Raw genomic sequence first — 27913 nt, forward strand, 5'->3', positions numbered from 1 at the left:
TTCTCTTTGGTCTTCCTTGAGCTCTTTTACCTGGCAGCTCCATCCTCATCATCCTACCAATATACTCACTATTTCTCCTCTGGACGTGTCCAAACCATCTAAGTCTGCTCTCTCTAACTTTTTCTCCAAAACATCGAACCTTGGCTGTCCCTCTGATGAGCTCATTTTTAATTTTATCCAACCTGGTCACTCCGAGAGCGAACCTCAACATCTTCATTTCCGCCACCTCTAGCTCTGCTTCCTGTTGTCTCTTCAGTGCCACTGTCTCTAATCCGTACATCATGGCAGGCCTCATCACTGTTTTATAAACTTTGCCCTTCATCCTAGCAGAGACTCTTCTGTCACATAACACACCTGACACCTTCCTTCACCAGTTCCAACCTGCTTGGACCCGTTTCTTCACTTCCTGACTACACTCACAATTGCTCTGGACGGTTGACCCCAAGTATTTATAGTCCTCCACCCTTGCTATCTCTTCTCCCTGTAGCCTCACTCTTCCCCCACCACCCCTCTTATTCATGCACATATATTCTCTCTTACTTCGGCTAATCTTCATTCCTCTGCTTTCCAGTGCATGCCTCCATCTTTCTAACTGTTCCTTCACCTGCTCCCTGCTTTCACTGCGGATCACAATGTCATCTGCAAACATCACGGTCCACGGGGATTCCAGTCTAACCTCATCTGTCAGCCTATCCATCACCACTGCAAACAGGAAGGGGCTCAGGGCTGATCCCTGATGCAGTCCCACCTCTACCTTAAATTCCTCTGTCACACCTACAGCACACCTCACCGCTGTTCTGCTGCCCTCGTACATGTCCTGTATTATTCTAATATACTTCTCTGCCACTACAGACGTCCGCATGCAGTTCCACAGTTCCTCTCTGTGTACTCTGTCATAGGCTTTCTCTAGATCTACAGAGACACAATGTAGCTCCTTCTGACCTTCTCTGTACTTTTCCATCAACATCCGCAAGGCAAATAATGCATCTGTGGTACTCTTTCTAGGCATGAAACCATAGTGTTGCTCGCAAATACTCACCTCTGTCCTGTGTCTAGCCTTCACTATTCTTCCCATAACTTCATTGTGTGGCTCATCAACTTTATTCCTCTATAGTTCCCACAGCTCTGCACATCACCCTTGTTCTTAAAAATGCGCACCAGCACACTTTTCCTCCATTCCATTATACCCAATCATGGCACCCACCTGTTCCCAATTAGCCTGTTCACCTGTGGGATGTTCCAAACAGGTGTTTGATGAGCATTCCTCAACTTTCTCAGTCTTTTTTGCCACCTGTCCCAGCTTTTTTGGAATGTGTTGCAGCCATAAAATTCTAAGTTAATGATTATTTCCTCAAAACAATAAAGTTTATCAGTTTGAACATTAAACATCTTGTCTTTGTAGTGTATTAAATTTAATATAGGTTGAACATGAATTGCAAATCATTGTATTCTGTTTTTATTTATGTTTAACACAATGTCCCAACTTCATTGGAATTGGGGTTGTATTGTAAATCTATTTTTTGAGCACTTAAGTACACAAGTATATACAGTAAATGAACATGTCATTAGACCATCTTCGATCATTTATCGTTTTTTTAAACTCGGTTATCGGCCCCAAAAATCATGATCGTGTAAAGCCTATAATTTATATTTGCCAATGAACAATCTTTGAATGTGTGCACAAACCCCCACCAAAAACACACTCCCAAATTATGAGAAATTAACTAACAGCATTTTGTCTGTCACGTGTGGCAATGCCGTAAGGGCAGATCCCAAAAAATAGACTCCAGGTAAGAGGTCCGAACAATTTTAATTAAATGGCAGAGCATGTGATGGCGAGACATACGAAACCAAAGGAACTCACAACCAGAAAGAATCAAAAACAGATAACGCAGGGAGACACGACAAAAGGTCCGTGTAGTATAATCGTATTGAGCCTAAATTTGGACAGCGGTCAGAACGGCGGCAAACACGGGGCAAAAACGAGTGAATATTCCGACGCCCACACACTGTCATGGTGCCCCCTAAAAAGGCTGATGATTACAATGCATGACAGGTGCGTCACTGATGTCAACGCCCACCTTCGCTCACCCAGACACTGCAACACAAAGAAAAACAACTTGAAACACAGGGCCATGACAGTATCCCCCACTCAAAGAACGCCCCCTGGCGGACCACCCGGCTTCTGCGGGTGGAGAGAGTGGAATACCCGGAGAAGGGACGGATCTAAGATCCAAGAGCGGGGAACCCAGGAACGCTCCTCAGGGCCATAACCCTCCCAGTCGACCAAATACTGCACACCCCTGCCCCTTCTTCTGGAATCCAATATTTCACCTACCGTGTACACTGGCTCACCATCAACCACCCGCGGAGGAGGCACCGCTGGAGGACACAGAGGGCTGGAGGAAACCGGTTTGAGCAAGGAGATATGGAATACAGGATGAACTTTCATGGCGGGAGGGAGTCGAAGTTTAACTGCCAACATCCAAATCAAGAACTTTTCTCGGTTTGCTAAGTCTGTACAGTGGACAATTTAGAGTCTCTATCACACAGGAGTCCACAAAACACTCATCAGCTCCGGAGTCAATTAACGCGGAAACCTTCACACTGCCGCCAAATCCTGATACTTCGCCCGGCAATTGAAGTCTCTTGTTGTTCGATCCAGTTCTCATCAAAATACTCACACAATGAGACGTTCTTTCCGGAGGCAGAAGGCGCTGTCACCACCACCTGGCCGCTCTGCTTGGAACGCGTAGAGTCACTTCCCCGTGAGGGTCTCGCCAAGCAGGTGGATACCTTGTGTACTGGTCGGCCGCAGTACAGAAATGCCCCCGCTCTCATGCGTCTCCGACGTTCCGTCTCCGTCAGTCGCCCCCCGCCGAGTTGCATCGGCTCCTCCACGGCCAGGCCCGGCTCCCTCGTCGATGCCGAGGTGGAAGGGTGAACACAGGCGGCGTCTTCCATGGCGGACGAAGAATGTCCCGGGGAAGCGGACTAAAAAAATATGTGCCGTTCAGCCGCCCGCTCGCGCTGCCGTTCCCTAAGTCAATTGTCCAGTCTAATGGCTCGTCCGATCAACTCCTCCAAATTAGTGGTCTCGTCCCGGGCCGCCAACTCATCTTTGACGGCAGGACAGAGTCCCCGACGAAAAATGCGCCACATCGCCGAATTCACTCTCTGCTGCCAGGATGCGGAACGAAATGGAGTATTCGGCTACTGACAAGTCCCCCTGGGAATGGTCCAACAACCGGCTACCGGCCTCCTTGCCCTTGACGGGGTGATCAAAAACTCTCCTCAGTTCAGATTCGAATGCCGGGAAGGAGGAACGTAATGCTGGGTTAGCGCTGCTGACCGCCATCGCCCACGATGCCGCCTGACCCGTAAGTAGACTCATTATAAAAGCCACCTTCGTCTTATCCTGGGCATACGTGACCGGTTGTTGGTCAAATACTAAGGTACAGTGGTAAATAAATTGACCGCAGCCGCCGAGCTCCCCAGCATAACGAGGTGGATTTGGGAGACAAGCTTCCCTGGCGGGTGGCACCGCGGCCGCCGTGTTGGTGGCGGGTGCTTCTGCCAGAACCGGAGGTAATCACACACCTGATCAACCCGAGAACTCAGCGTACTGAGATGGGTCGTTAATGCCGTAATTGCCTCCCTGAGCTCGTGTAACGATGTGTCATGTCTTCCTACCAAATGTCCCTGACTAGCCAACGCGTGGCGAAAAGAGTCTTGAGTTTGTGGGATCCATTTTTGGTCGGAATATTCTGTCACGTGCGGCAATGTCGTAAGGGCAGATCCCAAAAAATAGACTCCAGGTAAGAGGTCCAAACAATTTTAATTAAATGGCAGAGCATGTGATGGCGAGACATACGAAACCAAAGGAACTCACAACCAGAGAGAATCAAAAACAGATAACGCAGGGAGACACGACAAAAGGTCCGTGTAGTATAATCGTATTGAGCCTAAATTTGGACAGCGGTCAGAACGGCGGCAAACACGGGGCAAAAACGGGTGAATATTCCGACGCCCACACACTGTCACGGTGCCCCCTAAAAAGGCTGATGATTACAATGCATGACAGGTGCGTCACCGATGTAAACGCCCACCTTCGCTCACCCAGACACTGCAACACAAAGAAAAACAACTTGAAACACAGGGCCATGACATTATCAATAATAAACCAAAGCAGACAACTTCACATCCAGAGCTGGCAAATATGCATCACGTTAGTCCATGCATGTCCTTTGTGAGAAGAACAAACAACAACGGTATTGGGTATTGAAGATAGTCCAATAACAATATTGGGAAATATGAATCCCTGGCAATTATTTCTTGGATATTTCATGTTTGGCCTCCTTTTTACCCTGAAACATAATATCAACCTGAAGGCAGTTGCTTCAAACAAGGCAGCTTCCTCATTTTCTCCACACCAGTGTGACTCTCATTTCATCTTGTTGCCCTGCCTCCATGATTAGAGGTCTCCTCTAGTCACCCCTGTCAGGACGTAATGACAGAATTGTGTTCCAGTCTGGTCCTGAAACTCCAATGGGCTAATAGTCATGTTAGCCCACACAGTATGTCATTAGCTCTCCAACCATATCCCAATGAGAGGCATGTCTGTCATTTCAAGACCTAAATCACAGGGCAGGCAAGCCAGAGATCACAGTCACATGGGTGCTCTGAAGCTCTAGTATTTCCACCCATCCTTCCTCACCACACTTAATGTGCAACGTACTGCATTAACATGGAGGAATCACTGCGACATAGACTTGAGGAGACAAATGAAAGTCAAGGAGATATACTGTGATGTTTTGGTGATACTGATAATCATTCCATCACAATCATTAGTGGAACCATGCTGCTCATTTGTGACAATGATTGGATGATTCATGGTTATCATTCTGATGCTGTCGGCTTGTGTAGAATGTATCGGAGCTTGCAGCTCATCTGCTTTGATTATTAGCCTCTAAGACGCACTTCATGCTGGGCTTGTCAAGGGACGAGTGATGAGAAATTACATTTTCCTCCTATTTTCGCTAGTCCGTTTTTGCCTTTTTGCCCAACTATTAGTTGTGTGCACATTAACATCAAGGTCAGGGTAATGTTTTTGTCAACAAATGATGGCTCATTATGACAGCAACTTTGATCACCTTGTGGTCCATAATATACATGTGCTGTCTTTACAAACTGTACTGCACACAAAATTTATCATAAATATGTTTTATGGCGGCGGCACGGTGGCCGACTGGTTAGAGCGTCAGCCTCACAGCTCTGAGGACCGGGGTTCAATCCCGCCCCCGCCTGTGTGGAGTTTGCATGTTCTCCCCGTGCCTGCGTGGGTTTTCTCCGGGCACTCCGGTTTCCTCCCACATCCCAAAAACATGCATGAATTGGAGACTCTAAATTGCCTGTAGGTGTGAATGTGAGTGCGAATGGTTGTTTGTTTGTATGTGCCCTGCGATTGGCTGGCAACCAGTTCAGGATGTACCCCGCCTCCTGCCTGATGATAGCTGGGATAGGCTCCGGCACGCCCGCGACCCGAGTGAGGAGAAGCGGCTCAGAAAATGGATGGATGGATGTTTTAAGGCTTGATTTCCAAATGTTGACAATTGTTGTTGGACATATCATTAGCTTCTAACCATGTCTGTCACTAAGCAATTTATGTTTACTGCTGACAATTACGCAACAATAGTTAAGTGTAAATTACACATTGCCTTTCACGTGCCTATTTTACATTTGTTTGAGTGGCCTGAGTGTCTTATCTCACAATGTTCAAAAGTAAACGAACTTTCAAATAAATTTGTTCCGTTGGACTCTTAAAAGGCCCCGAACTATCAGATGAAGTTGAGATAATCAGTTATGACATGGTAACAACAGCTACAAATAGAAATTGCCTCTCACTCTGTGTTTGGTTAGTTAGCTTTCAAGGTGTAGCTTTCTCAGCCTGAGGGTGCAGGCCTGGTTGCTCATTATTTGCTGTTCTACATTGTGGTCTTGTTGTCAGTGACACGTAGGCCATGTGCACACAGAAATGAGTTTAGGTATATCGACAAATGTGTTTTTTCTTTTCAAAGTTTCGTCGACATGGAAATAGCGTTTTGGAAGAACAAATACAAATTTATGAAACCAGCTTCCAAAGTGAATAAAGCTGAAATGCGGTCGTTGCGTTTCCATCTTTACAACACATACGCATCTTTCCTGAGACAATGATACGGTAGTCCCAGTTGTCACGTAACCATGCGCTAACACTGTCAACAACAACAATGGTGGATCACCGTTTTGCATTCATGCTGCAGAAGCTTCTGAGAATAATATGCAAAATTATCTGCTCCTCTACTACCACTGTCAACAAGTGGAGATAGTCAACAGTATATCTCACACGTTTTTAACTCCACCGCATGTAACAACCAGAATGGAAACTGCTTTGCATTCACTGGCATCGTTTTAGGTTTACATCACTCAGACTTCTTATTCTCTGTTTTTGGTGATTTCCTTGGACAGCGTTTCAGCATTTTTGTGTGGACGCACACTCCTTGATTCGAATCCATGTTTTGGGAAACGTTTTAAAAACGGGAAATAAATTCTGTAGATCACCTCAATTTCCGTGTGAACATGGTTTTACTTATAGGAATCTTTTGCTACGGTGGACGACTGGTTAGCACATCTGCCTCACAGATCTGAGGACACGGGTTAAAAACAGGCCTCACCTGTGTGGAGTTTGCATGTTCTCCTTGTGCCTGCGTGATTTTTTTTTTGCTACTTCACAATTCAATTGGATTCACAGGGCTACAATTCAAATTATTTCCCGAGTATCGAAGCATCTTGATGCGTCTTGAATTAATGCATATCCATCCATCCATTTTCTGAGCCGCTTCTCCTCACTAGGGTCGCGGGCGTGCTGGAGCCTATCCCAGCTATCATCGGGTAGGAGGCGGGGTACACCCTGAACTGGTTGCCAGCCTATCGAAGGGCACATACAAACAAACAACCATTCGCACTCACATTCACACCTACGGGCAATTTTAGAGTCTCCAATTCATGCATGTCTTTTGGGATGTGGGAGGAAACCGGAGTGCCCGGAGAAAACCCACGCAAGCACGGGGAGAACATGCAAACTTCATTTAATGCATATATTTTCTGTACTTTTTTTCTTACGTAACTGCTTACTACTTTTAAAACAGTATTACAGTAGTACAGTAGTACTATTACAAAAGTTGTATGTCTGTGGAGATTCTCAGTCATTCAGGTCATGGTAATCTGTAAAGGTTGAATCAAGGCAACGGGACTGTTTTTGTTTGTTGAAGACGTTTCACCTTAAAACCAAAAGGCTTCTTCCGTTCTAAAATTTTAGGTGTGGAATCACTCTGTTCATGCCCCGGTGGGTGTATTCCTTTGGGGTGGTCAACAAAGGTTGTTTTTGTTGGGCGGTGTGGTTGTTGAAACAGCCGTCCTGCATACTAATTTGTTGTTCACACGTCTTACTGCAAAACAGTTGGTTAGGGCCACTCTCCCATTGAATGGGACAACCTTTAGAGGGAGAGATGTCAGAACATTGTTATATGAAGACAATAGGTGATGTCTCAAACCTCCTCCTCTGTTTAGAGAGGGCTTTCCTTGTTTCATATAGATGGCTTGGCTCTTAGACCTCTTTCAAACCAGCAGTCCTCCCTATCCAAAATGTTGACGTTTTCTACAAAGGAGTGTTAATTCTACTGAAAGCTTAAGAGGGATCCCACCAGTGGATATAAATAAAAGATTATAAAAATCCTTCAGAAGCTTGAAAAGGCGAAAGGAATTGACCACTGCATGTACTACAGCCTGTATCCAGAAGAAGCAACACCTTGTATTTACAAACTTCCTAAAATTTGCCCCTCAGACCAATCGTCAGCAGCATCAACTCCCCCCCGCCCCCCAAAATAAACATAAAATGTTTACCCCACTGGTCAGCGATACCCCACTCCATGTCCAGAACTCCACAGACTTTGTGTTCAATGTACGGAACTTGAGGCTTGCTGCAGATGAAACCATGATATCTTTGGATGGGATCTCACTGTTCACATGCATCCCCACCACTGCGGCCATTGATGTTGTCAGTGAACGACTACAACAAGGCTCCAGCCTGCATTACAGAACCTTCCTCACCCCAGGCCAGGAATGTGATCTAGTTCAACTTTGCCTTAGCACCACTTACTTCAAATACAATGAATCTTTCTGCAAGCAAAAACAGGGCTGTGCCATGGTCTCGCCAGCTTCCCCCATTTTAGCCAATATATACATGGAAAAAGTGAAAAGAAAATCACTGGACTCCTTTAAAGGAACTAAGCCCAGCCACTGGTTCAGGTATGTTGATGACAAATGGGTTAGGTTCAAAGCCTGCGAAGTAGATTTGTTTACTGAACATGTCAACACTGTGGATGGAAACATCAGCTTCACCCGCGAAGACATCATAGAGTACGCTTTGCCGTTTTTGGACTGTGAGGTGGAGGTGGGAAATGACAAAAGCCTCAATATTGAGGTCCATAAAATACCTACCCACAAGGACCAGTAGCTTCTACTTGACTCTCATCACCCACTGGAACACAAGCTAGGAGTTATCAGAACCGTCAAAGATAGAGCAGAGAATATCCCCACCATCGACAACGGAAGGCAGAAGGAGCAGACTCACATCAGGAAAGCTCTTACTAACTGTGGGTATCCAAAGTGGGCCTTTGTCAAATTCGCCAAGAGAAGAAGAGCTACTACACCCAACCCTAAAGACAGAAACAAGAGGCGGAATGTGGTGATCCCCTATGTGGCTGGTTTGTCAGAGAAACTCAGATTTTCTACAAACATGTTATAACAATACATTTCAAACCCACCAACACCCTCAGACAAATGCTGGTTCACCCCTAGGACAACATCCCAAGCAAACTCAGCAATGTTGTTTATGTGGTGCAATGCAGTGAGGAGTGCAACGACCGCTACCTCAGAGAGATGAAGCAACAATTCTACAGATGCAGGGCTCATCGACGGCCAGCTTCTTCGGGTCCAGAATCAGCGGTTAATTTGCATATCAAGAAGAACTGAAGAAGCCTTTTGGATTAAAGGTGGTGAAACGTCTTCAACAAACAAAAACAGTCCACTTGCCTTGATTCAACCTTTGCGGATTTGTATTGGTTAAAATAAATTACAGATACAATTTCTTCCATTAAATGTTAACCAAAAGGAAGCAATGTATCAATTTTAATTTCCCAACAAATGTTTCTCATCAAGCAGCACGGTAGAAGACTGGTTACCTCATCTTCCTCACAGTTCTGAAGATCCGGGTTCAAATCCGGCCTGTGTGGAGTTTGCATGTTCTTCCTGTGCCTGCGTGGGTTTTCTCCGGGAATTCTGATTTCCTCCCACATCCCAAAAACATGCATGGTTTGTTAATTGAAAACTCCAAATAGGCCGTGTGTGTGAATGTGAGTGTGAATGGTTGTTTGTTTTCAATGTGCCCTACGATTGGCTTGTGACCAGTTCAGGGTGTACCCCGCCTCTCGTGGGATAAGCTCCAGCTCGTCCGCGACCCAAGCGAGGATAAGTGGTCCGGCAAATACAACCCAAATTCCAATGAAGTTGGGACGTTGTGTTAAACATAAATAAAAACAGAACACAATGATTTGCAAATCATGTTCAACCTATATTTAATTGAATACACTACAAAGACAAGATATTTAATGTTCAAACTGATACACTTTATTGTTTTTAGCAAATAATCATTCATTTTATGGCTGCAACACGTTCCAAACAAGCTGGAACAGGGTCATTTTTACCACTGTGTTACATCACCTTTTCTTTTAACAACATTCAATAAATGTTTGGGAACTGAGGACACTCATTTTTGAAGCTTTGGAGGTGGAATTCTTTCCCATTCTTGCTTGATGTACAGCTTCAGCTGTTCAACAGTCCGGGGTCTCCGTTGTCGTATTTTACGCTTCATCATGCGCCACACATTTTCTACGTCACAGGGTGCATATATTTCTGTATTTCATCTTTATCTGCTCTCAAAACATATTTTTATAGAAGGAATATATTTTGACAGAATAGCTTGATGGCCTAACGTCAGCCAATAAATAACACCAACAACAACCATCACAAAACACATGACCAAACATTTGTAAACACACACACACACGTGCGCGCGCACACACAAGAAAATATCGCAAACAGAATATGTCAAAAAATACCTTAATTGTCACTGTCAAAGGAACAATGAATATCAGTTAGGCATCTCACAATTAGCATTGTTGAGTTAAAACGTATGCTTGCATTTGTCAAAGAGTCATTTGGGAAATTTTTCATATTATGATATGGTAGTGGTGTGATTATTTACATTTAGGTCTTGCAAATTGTTTATTTTAAAAGTTTAAAATATGCATATATGAAATGTATCGAACATATGATCATAAATAATAATATAACGTTAAGAACATAAATAACATGTATATCTACATTTTAACTGGAAAGATGTAAAAATTATATTTTTGCTTCAGTCTCATGTTGTACTTATACTTGACATGGTAACAACAGCTACAAATAGAAATTGCCTCTCATTCTGTGTTTGGTTAGTTAGCTTTCAAGGTGTAGCTTTCTCAGCCTGAGGGTGCAGGCCTGGTTGCTCATTATTTGCTGTTCTACATTGTGGTCTTGTTGTCAGTGACACGTAGGCCATGTGCACACAGAAATGAGTTTAGGTATATCGACAAATGTGTTTTTTCTTTTCAAAGTTTCGTCGACATGGAAATAGCGTTTTGGAAGAACAAATACAAATTTATGAAACCAGGTTCCAAAGTGAATAAAGCTGAAATGCGGTCGTTGCGTTTCCATCTTTACAACACATACGCATCTTTCCTGAGACGATGATACGGTAGTCCCAGTTGTCACGTAACCATGCGCTAACACTGTCAACAACAACAATGGTGGATCACCGTTTTGCATTCATGCTGCAGAAGCTTCTGAGAATAATATGCAAAATTATCTGCTCCTCTACTACCACTGTCAATAAGTGGAGATAGTCAACAGTATATCTCACACGTTTTTAACTCCACCGCATGTAACAACCAGAATGGAAACTGCTTTAATATAACGTTAAGAACATAAATAACACATGTATATCTACATTTTAACTGGAAAGATGTAAAAATTATAATTTTGCTTCAGTCTCATGTTGTACTTGTTCATATTCCTCTTGAAGGAATTGCATTTGGTGTCTGTTGTCATTTTGACACTGGGCTTGTCGTTCTGGAATGTTGTGTGCTGTTGTAGAAGACTGTTGCCTTGTGGCGTCCCAGTGAAGAAAATGGTGTCTGGTTATTTATTACGTTGACCTTGTGTGTTTAGTAAACCCGATGTCAGATAAGGATATCATGGAAAATTACAGCAAACGGCTTCACGCCGATGAAATACTGCATTACGAGTGATGAGGCTACAGCTTAGCTATATGGAAAGTGACTGTCACGGTATACGGTGACTCTACATTAGCTATGTAGCTTCTGAATGTGGCTTTCTAATATACATTTTTAATCATTCATAAAATGCAGTACGTTGTAGTGAAGTGTGTTTGCTGTGAATTTGTCACCGTAGTCTTGACGGTAGACTAGCGATACACGAGCTCGTAATGACGAGCCGTTGAACCAACAATTCAAAACATGGCTTATATTTACGTTGATAAAAACATTGACTGTCATGAGTATGAATATCAATAATTATGCTCACTTTATATTTACTACCTTGTCCGTTCTGCTGTCTTGTTCCCCTGTCAGCAGGGGCGGAGTCCCATACCCCTCGCTTTCAAGTTAGCTCCCTGACCACACTGTGTTTCAAGGGCTATGCACTCCTTTTTCTTAGCCCTTACCCTAGGAAATGGGATACCCCTTCGTTCTCGTGCATGCGCAAAATCAAGGGCTAAGACGAAGGGGAAGGGCTAAAGGGTAGAATTGGTATTGGCCCTTACTTGTGGTCAGATTGTTTTGCCTCAAGTACCAGTGGCTCGTATTGGCAGCCTGTACGAGTACCCGATACCTTGGTATTGGCCCAATACAGATACCTGGTATCGGTACTCTCCCATGTACAGGATGCATGTTTGTATGTACACGATTTATTCCTGTACTTGTAACTCGCAGTATTGTCCTTTTCTCGACATATGGGTGAAAAATACTATTATTTTTGTTGGTGGTAAAACTTATTCTGCCATATTGACTGCACTTCTGCATTCTACTTTTTATATTCCGCGAGAATGACATTATTTGATAATTGATTAATTTTATATATTGAAATATTTTTTATACACAAATTGATATTCATTTTTTGATTGAAAATTATTTAGGCCTACATCTTCACCACAAAAAAACCAAACTGATCATTTCTCCCACCCGTACTGACAATGGGTTCAATTTCAATGTATCTGTTTAGGATTACATCACAAGTTTAGGTGGAAAATACAATATGTTTTTCAAATTGAAAGACATTAGCCTCTGTGTCATCTGTGGCTATATGTGTCAATTACTCTTATGTATGTGCAATCATTTCATCCTGTTTCTCAACACAAAAACAACTTCTGCACATTTCACAGCTTATTGGTCACAGTGGGCTTTTAATAACTTGCCCTGCAGCTGAAACTTCATGGGAATAATCTGAGCATGGTATACAGTATTTAACAAAATTTTCAGGCCTGCAGCCTTATAAGTGGATAAGAAGTGGATCCTTTTTTGATCTGTGTGAAACAGATCTTTGCAAAGCTGTGGGTTGATCCTTGAATCAGGGGCAAATGCTGATAACTGCAGACCGGCTGACTGCAAGATTTATACAGTCCATGTGCATCTTTATCCAGTGCCATGACCTTCTCTGCTAAGATTTGTACCTATTTTTTCCTTGAGTGGATGCATGTTTCTCAGTGAAGGGGCAAAAAGTGAATAATGATTGGTATTTGCACAACAGCCAGTGGAGCACGAACTGGAGCAGGAGAATGGCGCTGTTCGGCGTGGTTCCTGGCTGTTATTCCTACAGGCCGTGAGTGTGAACAGAGCTAATGCCATCTGACAGTTCTGGAGCAAGAAGAGGAGGGCTGTACAAAAAAGGAGGAGAGAGAGAAGAGAGAACTGGAGGTGGGGTGGGGGTGGTGGGTTAAAGAGATGGTTGGGGGGTGCAGGTGAGAGAATATGAGGGGGTATGTTCGAAGAGCGAGAAGAGGGGATGAGCTTGATATGGACAAAGAAGTGATGAAGCATATTGGAGGGAAGGGCTAAAGACGTAAAAACCGTAGGGACCTCGATTGTCGTCGGCTTTAGAAAATGGCCTCTGATAGTTGCTGCCTTTGATCACTGAGACAGGAAAAAGCCAAAATTTACAACGGTTGGGTAAAAATCTTTCGGTAAAATCCAGACATCATAGCAGGGAGCAAGCAGATTTGCCATAAAATGAGTGCAATCAATTCAGATGCTGCTGTTGTCATTCAACAGTGGTGAGATGTAACAAAGTACAAATACTGTACTGTACTCAAAGAGACAATATGCAAAAAAAATAATAATCTAGTAAGAGACCTGTTTGTTGTGCTCGCCTGGCCAGCTCAGAGTACACTTGGGTCGTCCGCGAGTGTGTTGACGGCTCACTGGAAATGGCCTGCAGTAAGGAACCACTGGCTGCCCCAGAGTGCACCTCGGTCCGCCGTGAGCTTGCAACGTTAAACAAAATGTTACCAGTTTGATGTATTTTTTGGAATATACAACCAATTAAAAATATGAGCTGTGATCAATTTACCTGACAACTCGATGAGAAAAGTGATGTGACATACGCACCACCGTTATATATCTTTACCCTTGATTTGAAGTAGAGAGCTGTCCAATTCCTTCTTTTTAACTTTTATTGCTAACCGGAAATAAATAATTTGGCAAAGAAACTATAATAGTCTAATCTGCGGGAGCCTTGCGAGCCTTTGTGTGAGCAGTCGATGTGTGCAAATGATTGGCAGACTATTCGATCATGCATCCTATCTCTACATTCTATGATTGGCTATTTTTGTCACGCTGTGCCCAGTTGTAAAGCAATAATAAAAATTTAATTAACGGCATAAGGTGGCGCCAGAGATGGAAGATTTTTCAAAAGATCATTCTTCCATCCATCCATCCGTTTTCTTCCGCTTATCCGAGGTCAGGTCATGGCGGCACCAGCTTAGCAGGAAAGCCCGGACTTCCCTCTCCCCAGCCACTTCGTCCAGCTCTTCCGGGAGGATCCCGAGGCGTTCCCAGGTCAGCCGGAAGACATAGTTTCTTCAGCGTGTCCTGGGTCATCCGCGGGGTCTCCTCCTGGTGGGACGTGCTCAGAAGACCACTCCAGGGAGGCGTCCGGGGGCATCCTAACCAGATGCCCGAGCCCCCTCTCATCTGGCTCCCCTTGATGCGGAGGAGCAGCTCTCTAAGGGAAAGCCCGGACACTGCGGTGGGAACTCATCTTATTCTTTCGGTCACGTCCCACAGCATGTGACCATTGGTGAGGGTAGGAACGCAGATCGCCCGGTAAATAGAGACCTTTGCCTTTTGGGCCGGCTCTTTCTTCGTCACAATAGACCGATACAGAGTCCGCATCACTGCAGACATTGCACCGATTCACCTTTCGATCTCCCACTCCATTCTTCCCTCAAAAAGTGAACAAGACCCACAGCTATTTGAACTCCTCCACTTGGGGCAGGATCTCTTCCACGATGCGGAGAGAGTACTCCACCCTTTTCCGGCTGAGGACCCTGGTCTCAGATTTGGAGGTGCTGATTTTCATCCCAGCCGCTTCACAATTGGGTGTGAACCGCTCCAGCGAGAGGTCACGGTTTGATGAAGCTATCAGAACCACATCATCTGCAAAAAAAAGATGCGCAATACGGTCGAACGCCTTCCCCAAGTCCTCAAAACACATGTAGACTGGTTGGGCGAACTCCCATGCACCCTCGAGGACACTTCTGATGGAGTAGACCTGGTCCACTGTTCCATGGCCGGGACGAAAACCACACTGCTCCTCCTAAATCTGAGAATCGACCCTGCAGATGGATCCTCCTCTCCAGAACCCCTGAATAGACCTTACCGGGGAGGCTGAGAAGTCTCCAGCACCCCACCCCCAAGGACTCCAAGAAGGGTGGGTACTCTGAGCTGCTGGTTGGTGCATAGGCACAGACAACAGTCAGGACCCGTGCTCCCACCCGAAGGCAGAGCGAGGCCACCCCCTCCTCCACCGGGGTGAACCACTGAGATGTGGGGCAATCAGTATACACACACCTGCTTGGCGCCTCTCACCGTGGGCAACTCCAGAGTGGAAGAAAGTCCAACCCCTCTTCGAGAATACTGCTACCGAAGCCCAAGCTGCATGTCGAGGGGAGCCCGACTATATCCAGTTGGAATTTCTCGACCACGCACACCAGCTCAGACTTTTTCCCTGCCAGAGAGGTGATGTTCCAAGTCCCTAGAGCCAGTTTCTGTAGCCGGGGATCGGACCGCCAAAATCCCAGACTTTGGCCACCACGCTTCACCCGTCCCCACAGTTGGTGAGCCCATGGGAAGGGGGACTATGTTGTCTTCTCGGGCTGTGCCTGGGTGCAGGCCCACCTGGTGCTCGTTATTTTGCCCCACCTCCAGGCCTGGCTCCAGGGGAGGGGGGCGGGTGACCCGCGTCCGGGTGAGGGAAAACTAGGTCCAATATTTTTACTCGTCATAAGGGATATTTTGTGTGGTCCCTCACCTAGGACCTACCAGAGGCGTGAAGCCCCAGATCATTTAGCTCCTAGGATCATTGGGACACAGAAATCCCATCACCATGTAGTGACTCTGACCCAGTTCCCCTCCCACCTTCTTGTTCTCTTGTGTTTTTTTTCCTCTCTTGGTGTCTTGGCTGGCTAAACTTGCCAGCCACGGACTGGCCTCGGCCACTCCTCCCCCCTCTCCTTTCTTTGTTCAGGCACGCGGCTCGGGTAACCGCGGGCCTTGGGGATGGAGACTCTGCTTCCCAGCCTATCCGTGGGCCACCGCTAGGCGATCAGAGCAGCTGCGACTAAAGTACCAGGTACGCTTCCAGCCAAGCGTGATCGCTCTGAAATTGCTAGCGAGCCACTGAAAAGGCAGGAAGAGAGACGGTCGGGTTCTCCCAACGAGGCGTGACAAACAACAATTTTTCTTCTTCCGACTCTTTTGTTTTTGTTTCATTTTTGTGCATCTTTTTCTTTAACCAAACCTACCTCCTCGCCTCTTAAGACGTGCCCAGAGAGACCACACCCAGAGACCAGCTGATCTACGTTCATGAGTAAACACTGCAAGTGTTTGCCAGACGGGGAAATTACTAGCTTCACACAAAATCCTAACTTTGTCCTTTCTCCCTCCCGTCCGGAATGAACGCGTTAAACGCTCGCGTTTTCAACTTTAGTCCACCACACGATGTTTCGTACGCCTATCTTTCTTCTCTTTATCATTATTAGTGTTATTTTCTTTCTTTAGTTCGACCCCTTTGTGTGTTTCCCTCTAGATTCCTTGTAGATATTAAATATTCTATAAAATTCCACTCTTGGCTGTGTTTTGTGTGGGTTGAGTTTAACAATGAACCTCTGTTGTCTAGGACTCGTATTTTATAAAATGTAGCAACCTTCAGATTACGAGATTGATAAAAAGGATTTCATTTCGACCCATATACGCTACAACCACGATAAGGTGACGGCTCCAGGAGGGGTCAAAAGAACATTTTGATAATTACAGTTGGAACACTCGAGGCCGGTCTTGGTCTCGAGACCTTTCTCGGGACCACATTTTCTTTTCTTGGAGTCGACTCCCAAAAGTCTCGTCTCAGTTTCTCAGTTTCTGACTGGATTTTCCGTCCAGACTGGCCGAGACCAGCACTGATCTGGTATTTTTCAACTTCATTAATGTGATAATAAGGAGAAGCACTACAAATACCTTCAATTAATGTGTTACTAACCCTCCAACAACACCGTAATGACTGTAACCTCGCACACAAGCAAAAGTGAAATGTGCGAGACAAAACCGAGCTAGGAGAGCCCCAAACAAGACATGTCTGCTTACTCAATTGCTGAATCGTCATTAAATTTGACTTCCTCAACCACAAAGACTTGATATGTAAAACATGTACCGTAATTTCTTGTGTATAATTTGTATTTCCCCCCCCCCCCCCCCCAAAAAAAATTGTCAAAGGTCAATAGTGCTCGTTCTACATAGGTATGGGGGCAAATGGAAAAAAAACTTTCGCCTTTTATAAATGTATGCCGCCATGTAGTGGTTATATAAAAAAGTGTAGCCTACACTTTCATTCCAATATGACAAGGGGTACGTTGACTGCATAATATGTACAGTTGTGCTCAAAAGTTTACATATCCTGGCAGAATTTGTGAAATATTATTGTTGTTTTTTTTAATATGACTGATGACTGAAAAACAACCATCATTAATTTCTTTATGGTTATGTTTTGTTTAATGATAATGCTTTTCTGAAATGCTTGACTGTTTAATTTGAATCCCATTAAAATAAAATTAAATGTGTTTCACCTGGTCCTTAATGTTTTCTTTAAAGAATTGTACCCATCTTACAAATTGTGCCTGTGTAATCAAACGTATGAGCACAACTGTGTGTTTTCTAATTTACTAAATCAAAGTAGGGCTGTGAATTTCAAAATAAGAGTGAAATTCATTTTTTTTTAAGGATTACGTGTTCAAATAAGGTGCTTAACTTCAGAATAATTATTTGAAAAAAACTAACAAAATACAGATAATTAATACTTCATGTTTTGATCATATGGGTAGAAGCAAAATCATGCATTGTAAAAATGCATTTTTTTCCAGAATTTTGAGGTCAACTTTGGGGATGCGTATTATACATGAGTGCGCATTATACACGAGAAATTACGGTAAAAGAAAATACTCTGCGTTGTGGGGCATTATGATGAGACTTGCCGTGCACATTTAAAGGTTACAAAATGCTGCAGTCTCTTATGTTTCTTAAATGCAACCAAGCTATTTAAATCTTATTTTTTAAATGCATACAAGGATTTATATTTTGTAAGAATTTAGTTGAAAATAATTAAGATTTTAGATTTTTGGATGTTGTGCTTTGAAAGAGTTGCAGACACCCTGTTTTTGGTTGTCAAATGTATTTAAAGCGGAACTAAACCCTAGCTGTCAAAACGTCCTGTCATATTGTACATCCCCCATTCCAATGAAGTTGGGACGTTGTGTTAAACATAAATAAAAACAGAATACAATGATTTGCAAATCATGTTCAACCTACATTTAATTGAATACACTACAAAGACAAGATATTTAATGTTCAAACTGACCAACTTGATTGTTTTTAGCAAATAATCATTAATTTAGAATTTTATGACTGCAACATGTTCCAAACAAAGTCCAAACTGTAGGCCGGTCCCAAGCCCGAATAAATGCAGAGGGTTGCATCAGGAAGGGCATCCATCTTAAAACTTTGCCAAACAAATATGAGCGTTCATCCAAAGAATTCCATACCAAATCGGTCATGGCCCGGGTTAACAAAGTCCGCCACCCTGCAGGTTGAGGGCGCCGTTGGAAATTCAGCTACTGTGGGTCGAAGTGCAAGAAGAAGAAGAGGTGGAAAGCGAGTTCTTCGGCAGAAAGAGAAGAGGAAAGCACAGAGCCCAGAACTGAATGTGGGGACTTTGAATGTTGGGACTATGACAGGAAAATCTCGGGAGTTGGTTGACATGATGATTAGGAGAAAGGTTGATATATTGTGTGTCCAGGAGACCAGGTGGAAAGGCAGTAAGGCTAGAAGTTTAGGGGCAGGGTTTAAATTATTTTACCATGGTGTAGATGGGAAGAGAAATGTAGTCGGGGTTATTTTAAAAGAAGAGTTGGCCAAGAATGTCTTGGAGGTGAAAAGAGTATCAGATCGAGTGATGAGGTTGAAACTTGAAATTGAGGGTGTTATGTATAATGTGATTAGTCGCTATGCCCCACAGGTAGGATGTGACCTAGAGGTGAAAGAGAAATTCTGGAAGGAGCTAGACGAAGTAGTTCTGAGCATCCCAGACAGAGAGAGAGTCGTGATTGGTGCAGATTGTAATGGACATGTTGGTGAAAGAAATAGGGGTGATGAAGAAGTGATGGGTAAGTACGGCATCCAGGAAAGGAACTTGGAGCGACAGATGGTGGTAGACTTTGCAAAAAGGAGGCAAATGGATGTAGTGAACACTTTTTTCCAGAAGAGGCACGAACATAGGGTGACCTACAAGAGCGGAGGTAGAAGCGCACAGGTGGATTACATCTTGTGCAGACGATGTAATCTGAAGGAGGTAACCGACTGTAAGGTAGTGGTAGGGGAGAGTGTGGCTAGACAGCATAGGATGGTGGTGTGTAAGATGACTCTGGTGGGGCGGAGGAAGATTAGGAAGACAAAGGCAGAACAGAGAACCATGTGGTGGAAGCTGAGACAGGACGAGTGTTGTGCAGATTTTCGGGTAGAGGTGAGACAAGCTCTCGGTGGACAGGAGGAGCTTCCAGAAGACTGGACCACTGCAGCCAAGGTGATCAGAGAGACAGGCAGGAGAGTACTTGGTGTATCTTCTGGCAGGAAAGGAGAGAAAGAGACTTGGTGGTGAAGCCTCACAATACAGGAAATCATACAAGGAAAAAAGTTAGCTAAGAAGAAGTGGGACACTGAGAGGACCGAGGAGAGGTGAAAGGAATACATTGAGATGCGACACAGGGCAAAGGTAGAGGTGGAAAAGGCCAAACACGAGACATAAGATGACATGTATGCCAGGTTGGACACTAAAGAAGGAGAAAGGGATCTATACAGGTTGGCCAGACAGAGGGATAGAGATGGGAAGGATGTGCAGCAGGTTAGGGTGATTAAGGATAGAGATGGAAATATGTTGACTGGTGCCAGCAGTGTGGTAGCTAGATGGAAAGAATACGTTGAGGAGTTGATGAATGAGGAAAATGAGAGAGAAGGGAGAGTAGAAGAGGCAAGTGTGGTGGACCTGGAAGTGGCAATGATTAGTAAGGGGGACGTTAGAAAGGCATTAAAGAGGATGAAAAATGGAAAGGCAGTTGGTCCTGATGACATTGCTGTGGAGGTATGGAAGCATCTAGACGAGCTGGCTGTGGAGTTTTTGACCAGCTTGTTCAATAGAATTCTAGCGCGTGAGAAGATTCCTGAGGAATGGAGGAAAAGTGTGCTAGTGCCCATTTTTAAGAACAAGGGTGATGTGCAGAGCTTTGGGAACAATAGAGGAATAAAGTTGATGAGCCACACAATGAAGTTATGGGATAGAATAGTGAAGGCTAGACTCAGGACAGAAGTGAGTATTTGCGAGCAACAGTATGGTTTCATGCCTAGAAAGAGTACCACAGATGCATTATTTGCCTTGAGGATGTTGATGGAAAAGTACAGAGAAGGTCAGAAGGGGCTACATTGTGTCTTTGTAGATCAAGAGAAAGCCTATGACAGAGTACCCAGAGAGGAACTGTGGTACTGCATGCGGCCATCTGGAGTGGCAGAGAAGTATATTACAATAATACAGGACATGTATGAGGGCAGCAGAACAGCGGTGAGGTGTGCTGTGTGTGACAGACGACTTTAAGGTGGAGGTGGGACAGCATCAGGGATCAGCCCTGAGCCCCTCCCTGTTTGCAGTGGTGACAGATGAGGTTAGACTGGAATCCCCATGGACCGTGATGTTTGCAAATGACATTGTGATCCGCAGTGAAACCAGGGAGCAGGTGGAGGAACAGTTAGAAAGATGGAGGCATGCACTGGAAAGCAGCGGAATGAAGATTAGCCGAAGTAAGAGAGAATATACGTGCATGAATAAGAGGGGTGGTGGGGGAAGAGTGAGGCTACAGGGAGAAGAGATAGCAAGGGTGGCGGACTATAAATACTTGGGGTCAACCGTCCAGAGCAATGGTGAATGTGGTCAGGAAGTGAAGAAACGGGTCCAAGCAGGTTGGAACAGGTGGAGGAAGGTGCCAGGTGTGTTATGTGACAGAAGAGTCTCTGCTAGGATGAAGGGCAAACTTTATAAAATTGTGGTGAGGCCTGCCATGATGTACGGATTAGAGACAGTGGCACTGAAGAGACAACAGGAAGCAGAGCTGGAGGTCGCGGAAATGAAGATGTTGAGGTTCACTCTCGGAGTGACCAGGTTGGATAAAATTAGAAATGAGCTCATCAGAGGGACAGCCAAGGTTCGATGTTTTGGAGACAAAGTTAGAGAGCGCAGACTTCGATGGTTTGGACACATCCAGAGGAGAAATAGTGAGTATATTGGTAGAAGGATGATGAGGATGGAGCTGCCAGGCAAGAGAGCTTGAGGAAGACCAAAGAGAAGGTTGTTGGATGTCGTGTGGGAAGACATGAGGGCAGTTGGTGTTCAGGAAAAGGATGCAGGAGACATGGAAAAGGCTTACATGGAAAAGGATGACATGCTGTGGCGACCCCTACAGGGACAAGCTGAAAGGAAAAGAAGAACACGTTCCAAAAAAGCTGGGACAGGTGGCAAAAAAGACTGAGAAAATTGAGGAATGCTCATCAAACACCTGTTTGGAAAATCCCACAGGTGAACAGGCTAATTGGGAACAGGTCTGTACCATGATTGGGAATAAAAGGAGCTTCCCTGAATTCCCTCATTCACAAGCAAAGATGAGGCGAGGTTCACCTCTTTGTGAACAAGTGCGTGAGAGAATAGTTTAACAGTTGAAGGACAATGTTCCTCAACGTACAACTGCAAGGAATTTAGGGATATCATCATCTGCGGTCCATAATATCATCAAAAGGTTCAGAGAATCTGGAGAAATCATTGCACGTAAGCGGCAAGGCCAAAAACCAACATTGATAATAATAATATGTGTCCAGAAAATCCCCCTCTGACAGCTACTTCTGTTTGACCCAGTTTTGTATCTGCTTTGTCCATATTTTGCCTTTACTCTGATTTGTTGCCTCTTGTGTAGAAGACCCAACCCTCACTACTTGTGAGAGAACACGTTTTTTGTTGACAGCGCTGGCTTGGGAGCGGAGAAGTAGGCGGAGATCTTCGCTAGTGACGTAGATATGCTCGAGAATTTCGAATGACCTGATTTCAGGCCTCTCAGCAGAAAAACGACCATAGAGCCAATATTACATCCCAAATAGAAAAGGTTGGTTTCGTAAAATACGGGACATTATAGACCATTTAAGAGTCTGTACCTTTGTACTTAAGGAGTTGAGTTGGTACTTGTACTTTTACCATTTTTTTTTTTTTGTTACACACAAGTAAAGCTTTTACTTAAGTGTTGGATGTCAGTGCTTTTGCTACTTCTGTTGCACATGTGATACAAAAGTCCTGTCTTCACTTTCCCTGTTCAGGTAATGGGCAAAGGTCAGAGTGGTACGATATGGTAGAGAGAGCAGGGTGTAGTTGAGCACACTGCTGTTCATTGATTGGTCGACAGAGAAATTGTCACTACTGTGTTATAATAGAAAGTACAAATTGAAAGTAATTTTAATAGAGATATTCATTTAAAAATACTGTAAATTACGAGGGCGAACGTTTTTGCGTATATAATGTCACCACACACCACACTGTGTACTGTATAGCGTTTGTCTTTTGACGCTACATGTTGTTGTACTGTGATGACGACAAGCTATTTTTTAGCTTTCACTGCTATCACCATATTGGACACGGTGTAATGTAATACAAGCCAGATCACGGTTTAACATCCTGAAGAGAACCGTGGCAAACCTGACTAAACTATGTCCCTTGTTGAAAACATGTCTCTACTGTAGCCAATCATACACACGCACACAAACGCATGCACGCACACACCTGCACACACATTTTTATCTTCTGCCTCCCAAAGATTTGCAAACACGAACGTGTTTCTGTCCAATTTCTTTCTTAACAGTTGGACGATGGTGCAATATTTTTTTTATACAGTCCCTGTAAAAAACTATGTTTATATCTCACAGTGATATAACGTAGAAAAAGGCATGTCAATGAAGAACTCGACAGCAGACAGATGGAGGGAGAAGTGAAGTGGGATCCCACTATAATTTGACAGGCTCCATTCCCGCTTGAGCTTCAGCAGCAGGTTCTTTGAAAGGCTCTGTGGACACCTGCTGCCAACCAAACTACTTATTACAGACATGACACATAAATGTGCTGCTTCCTGCTTGTTGTCACACAGAAGTCGCCAAAAGGTTTGAGATTGTTATCTGGTTCAGTGCACAAAGCATTAACTGAGGGGAATGTACTATATGGGGAAATTATTGGGACACCTGCCCATTACATCTACAGTAACTGAAAATAGGGCTGACACGATTAGTTCCTGTATGGTGGATGAGTTGGCTTTATTCACAATCTTTATCTCATATCATTATCATCATCCATCCATCCATTTTCAACACCGCTTATTCTGGTTAGGGTCGCGGGGCGCTGGAGCCTATCCCAGCTAACTTTGGGCGAAAGGCGGACAACACCCTGAACTGGTCGCCAGTCAGTCGCAGGGCACATATAGACATGGACAACCATTCGCACTCACATTCACACCGTCACTGAGTGGGGACTGAACCCACGCTGCCCGCACCAAAGTCAGGCGAGTGTACCACTACACCATCAGTGGCCATTATCATCATATCATCATTATATCAGTTTATCTCAAAGGTGTTAAATGGGGTTGATGTCAGGCTGTGTGGGCCAGTCACGGCAACCTTGTCTTTATGGACCTCGCTTGCTGTAGAAATGTCCTTGTCTTATGCATTGTTTTTACATTTGTTGCAATTGTGTATAAAACATTGATGTCTTCTTTAATTTATCAAATACTTGTTCAAGTCTTGTGGGGAAGATTTTCATTGTATACAAGAACCAAGGACTTCTTAACTGTACCTTTCAATGGGAAATAGAACGAAACCTTTGCCACAGTTTCATTTATTTAGATATATGAGTGTTGGATTTGGGTGTTAAATTTCATTCTAAAACCTCATTTGAGAGATTCATGGCTTGCCTGCACAGTGGTTTGTGGGGGGGGGGGATTACAATCTCTTTTGTGAAGCTAATTTAAGAATAACAATAGAAAGTGAGGTACAGCAGTACACCACATATACTGTTTAATATGGTGAATGGGCTTTCACTTGTATAGTGCTTTTCGACCATCAAGGTCCTCAAAGCGCTTTGACACTGTCCCCTCATGTACCTAATGATAAAGCAGCATCAGGAGCAACTGGGGGTTCAGTATCTTGCTCAAGACACTTGGACATAGTCACAAGGGCCGAGGATCGAACTCAACTTTTGGGTTGGGAGACGACCTCTTTACCACCTGAGCAATGCAGCTCTTAAAGGCATCTTTATTTTAAATTAACAGTCTCATAATTTTTTCTGTATGTTTTGTTGGAAAACTTTAAATGTGTTTTCTTTATCAAACTGAATTTTGTTTGTCAAGTCAATCATTCAGTCAGTCAGAGAATATACTTCCTGCGGCTTCTGAGGAAGCACGGCCTGCCACAGGAGCTGTTGAGCAGTTCTATACAGCAGTCCTCAAATCAGTCCTGTGTTCTTCCATCACAGTCTGGTTTGGTGCTGCTACAAAAAAGGAAAAACTCTGACTGCAATGGACAATCAAAACTGGTGAAAAGATTGTCAGTACCCCCCTACTCACCCTTGAGGACTTGCACGCTGCCAGAACATAGACAAGAGCATGCAAAATCCTCTTTGACCCTCCACATCCTGGTCACCGCCTCTTCCAGCTCCTTCCCTCAGGTAGACGCTACCGAAGAATGCAAACTAAAACAAGCAGACATTCCAACAGCTTCTTCACTCTTTCCATTAACTTCTTAAACAGTTAACTTACTATTCCATTGCAACATGCTGCCAATTCTTTGTCTTGAGTTTGTTTTCACATTTCTGTTGGGCCAATTATCCATTACTCGTGCACCCCACTTTAGTAGTCTCACCACGCTGCACTAGTTGCATATCTGTTGTTGACCAATAGTGGCCACTCATGTGCCTGAGTAGCATCTGCAACAGTTGCACAGTCGACTTTATCGCGCTACTAGTCACTTTAAACTGCATACATTTCTTGAAGTCTCGGCACCCTTTGCACAAAGGTCATTGCACCGGACTATTGTTCTATTAGTCATTTCAAACTGCTCTAATTGCAAGAGGACTCTGCATCTTTTTGCACAGTTGTCCAAAAAAATTATAATTCTACCGGCATTGCCACATTACTGGCAACCTTTTATTGCTCAGTGACTGTTTTTTTTATTTTTTTTTATTATTACTATTATTTTTTTAATGTCTTTATGTCTCAAAAGTATTCTTTGCCAATTGACTGTCTGTTGTCGTACTAGAGCGGCTCCAACTACTGAAGACAAATTCCTTGTGTGTTTTTGACATACTGGGTAAATAAAGATAATTCTGATTCTGATTGTAAAAGTTGCCTTTCAACTGGCACTAAGAATAGCAGACAAGTAAAAATTCTCAAATTTCTATAAGACAAAAAGCCCTGGTATGATTTCCTGACAGAGGTGCAGATGCATATTGATCACTCTTGTGCTATACTGTACATCAGCAGTGCCAAACCTTTTTGTGGCACGGACCGGTTTCAAGACACATTTTGATGGAATGGCATAGTAAGTAATACACAAATGATTAAATGTAACTTTAAATTGAACTTACCATAAGGCTGAATGTAGTTCTAAATAGTGGAAACCCTGTGCTTGGGGTACTCGGACACGGGGCACGACTCGGCCCGGGAGGCAATGTAGATGCGGCCGTCCGGCAAGCACTGGGTTGCTTGAGGCCAATGTCCCGCTCCCCTGAAAAAAGAGAGAAAACAAGTTTGTCCAGTTTCTGTATGGCCCGTTACCAAATGCCCTGCACCCTGCTACCGAGCCACGGCCTGGTGGTTGGGGACCCCTGGTATATGTGAAAGATGGTAGTAGAAGAGAAACTCAGTCATACTGGATAAGATCAGGAGAGAACCAATTCTCTAGGGTTACTTCTAAATTGACCTAACAAAATGAACAGTCCCTCTTTCCAATCGTAGGTATGCAGCAGTAAAATATAAATAGGGAGAGACAAGCATGTGCTTTTTGAAATAAATGTTTAGCAACATACCTTGTGAAGCATTCAACATTCCAAAGTTGGGAAGAAGTGTTATTTGTCGCTGACGTGTGAAATCTGTCTGAACTCTTTTAGATGTCATCTGGTAGAATTTCACAGCAAAAATATTAATGGTGCTGATAGCTTATTTCCCATCATAGTTGTTGTACCACTGGAAAAATCACCACATGGGAATATTAAAAAGCCATGACTTTTAATTTCGATCTAGAGACTCTTTGAGATTTCACACTGCTCCGCTTTGATCAGCTTCTGGAATCTGTGAGCAAACACTTGGATTCAACCTGTGAACTGATCAGCTCATCGAGTTCCAATGTTTGTACTAGACTGCCCTCTTGTGGTGTAGTGTATACTGCTCGCGACCTGAAACCACAACCTTCCCAATGATTGTATGATAAAAGATAGATACACGAATTAATGGAACAATGTACTGCCAATTCTTGCTGCTACTTATTTAAAAGCGGGTAAGTATAAAGGATTTTAAAACTTTTTTTTTCTTTGTGTCCTCAGTGCATACATTTAATTAAAAAAAATCCCATTTACTTAAAATAGCAATACACTAATTAATTTATTGGGATGCTATTAAAAATCTGCTCCAATTCTGGAAACTCTCGAAATTCGTCAAAATTTAATGAATGAAGCATTTTAAAGTGTGGATAGGTTTTGCACAACACTCTTAAAAGTAACATCAGTGAGGGTGCTAACAAAATATGAGCGGTTTCTAGTATAATGAACTAAAGTATTGTTTACAGTAGTTGATCTGAAATCACGACAGCGACAAAACACCAACAAAAAATACAATTCTATTTTAGTTTACCAAATTATTATTATTAGGTTGTTATTTCAGTACAGGTATTTGAATTCACTGCATACTGTTCTTTTAATATGGAAAACTGCTTTGGCACATTATAGGCAAAGCTGTTCTATGTAATGCATCTCTTCTGTATTTTGTTATATTAGTTTATTTGTGTCAATGATAAGAGACCTAGGCCTAAAAGGGCTAATTATGCTCATATGCAGCAAATACAAATACCACCCCCTCCATCACCGTGTCGAAACCTTCGCCAACCAATCAAGAACAGTATGTGCTCAATGTAGCTCTTCGTACCTTTTGGCTTTAGCATAGTGTCTCAGACAGTGTAGTCTGGAGTTCATGGCTTGAAAGTGGCTTTGAGGACATCCATTCTCAGTCAGTAAATGTAATGTATATTGTATATAATATGTACTGTATAATAGGGCTGCACAGTATATCGTTTGAGCATTGTCATCCAAATCTACGTTTGCACAATAGTCATATCGCAGGGACCTGCTTGGACATGCTAATAAGATTAGCACCGATGTTATGGGAAATTTAAACCCATCAAATAACACACACGGAGAAGCCCAGAGTGTTACTGTATCTACTTATTTTTTTCGTATGATAACTGTTAACAAGGTCACAGGAAACAATTCTACACCTGCATTTACTGTAACTCGCATTAGAATGTGACAAACGAATGCATGTCACAACAGATTACACTTGGGGGCAGGGAGGAGAGCCACGGCATTATTGAAGGGACAAACTTTCAGGTGTGCACAACGTGTTTTGCTTGAACTAATGTATTCAAATGTAGAAATACTAATGCATATGTTAAAACATAGATGCAAAATAAAAGATTGATTAAAAACAAATGTATAGTGTTAGGAATACACTAATGACTACAATATAAATGGATATGAAAAGAAATGAATTTAACTTCATGTCTGGCTGGACTATTGCGCAATAGTGCAGTGCATTTAT

General features: G+C 43.5%; 1 protein-coding gene and 1 long non-coding RNA gene across 3 annotated transcripts in view; one reads left to right on the forward strand and one right to left on the reverse strand.

The window, feature by feature from the left end:
• nr6a1a (nuclear receptor subfamily 6, group A, member 1a) overlaps positions 1-27913 on the forward strand; it is a 198859-nt gene that overhangs the window by 113339 nt on the left and 57607 nt on the right. The gene's annotated exons all lie outside the window — the stretch shown is intronic.
• Positions 23128-25823, reverse strand: LOC133474577 (uncharacterized). The gene is made up of 3 exons (XR_009787563.1): positions 25690-25823; positions 24671-24795; positions 23128-24594 (listed from the first exon to the last, which is right to left on the reverse strand). It is a non-coding gene; the product is annotated as an uncharacterized LOC133474577 (long non-coding RNA).

Source organism: Phyllopteryx taeniolatus, chromosome 3, assembly GCF_024500385.1.
Source record: "Phyllopteryx taeniolatus isolate TA_2022b chromosome 3, UOR_Ptae_1.2, whole genome shotgun sequence".
Classification (NCBI taxonomy): Eukaryota; Metazoa; Chordata; class Actinopteri; order Syngnathiformes; family Syngnathidae; genus Phyllopteryx; species Phyllopteryx taeniolatus.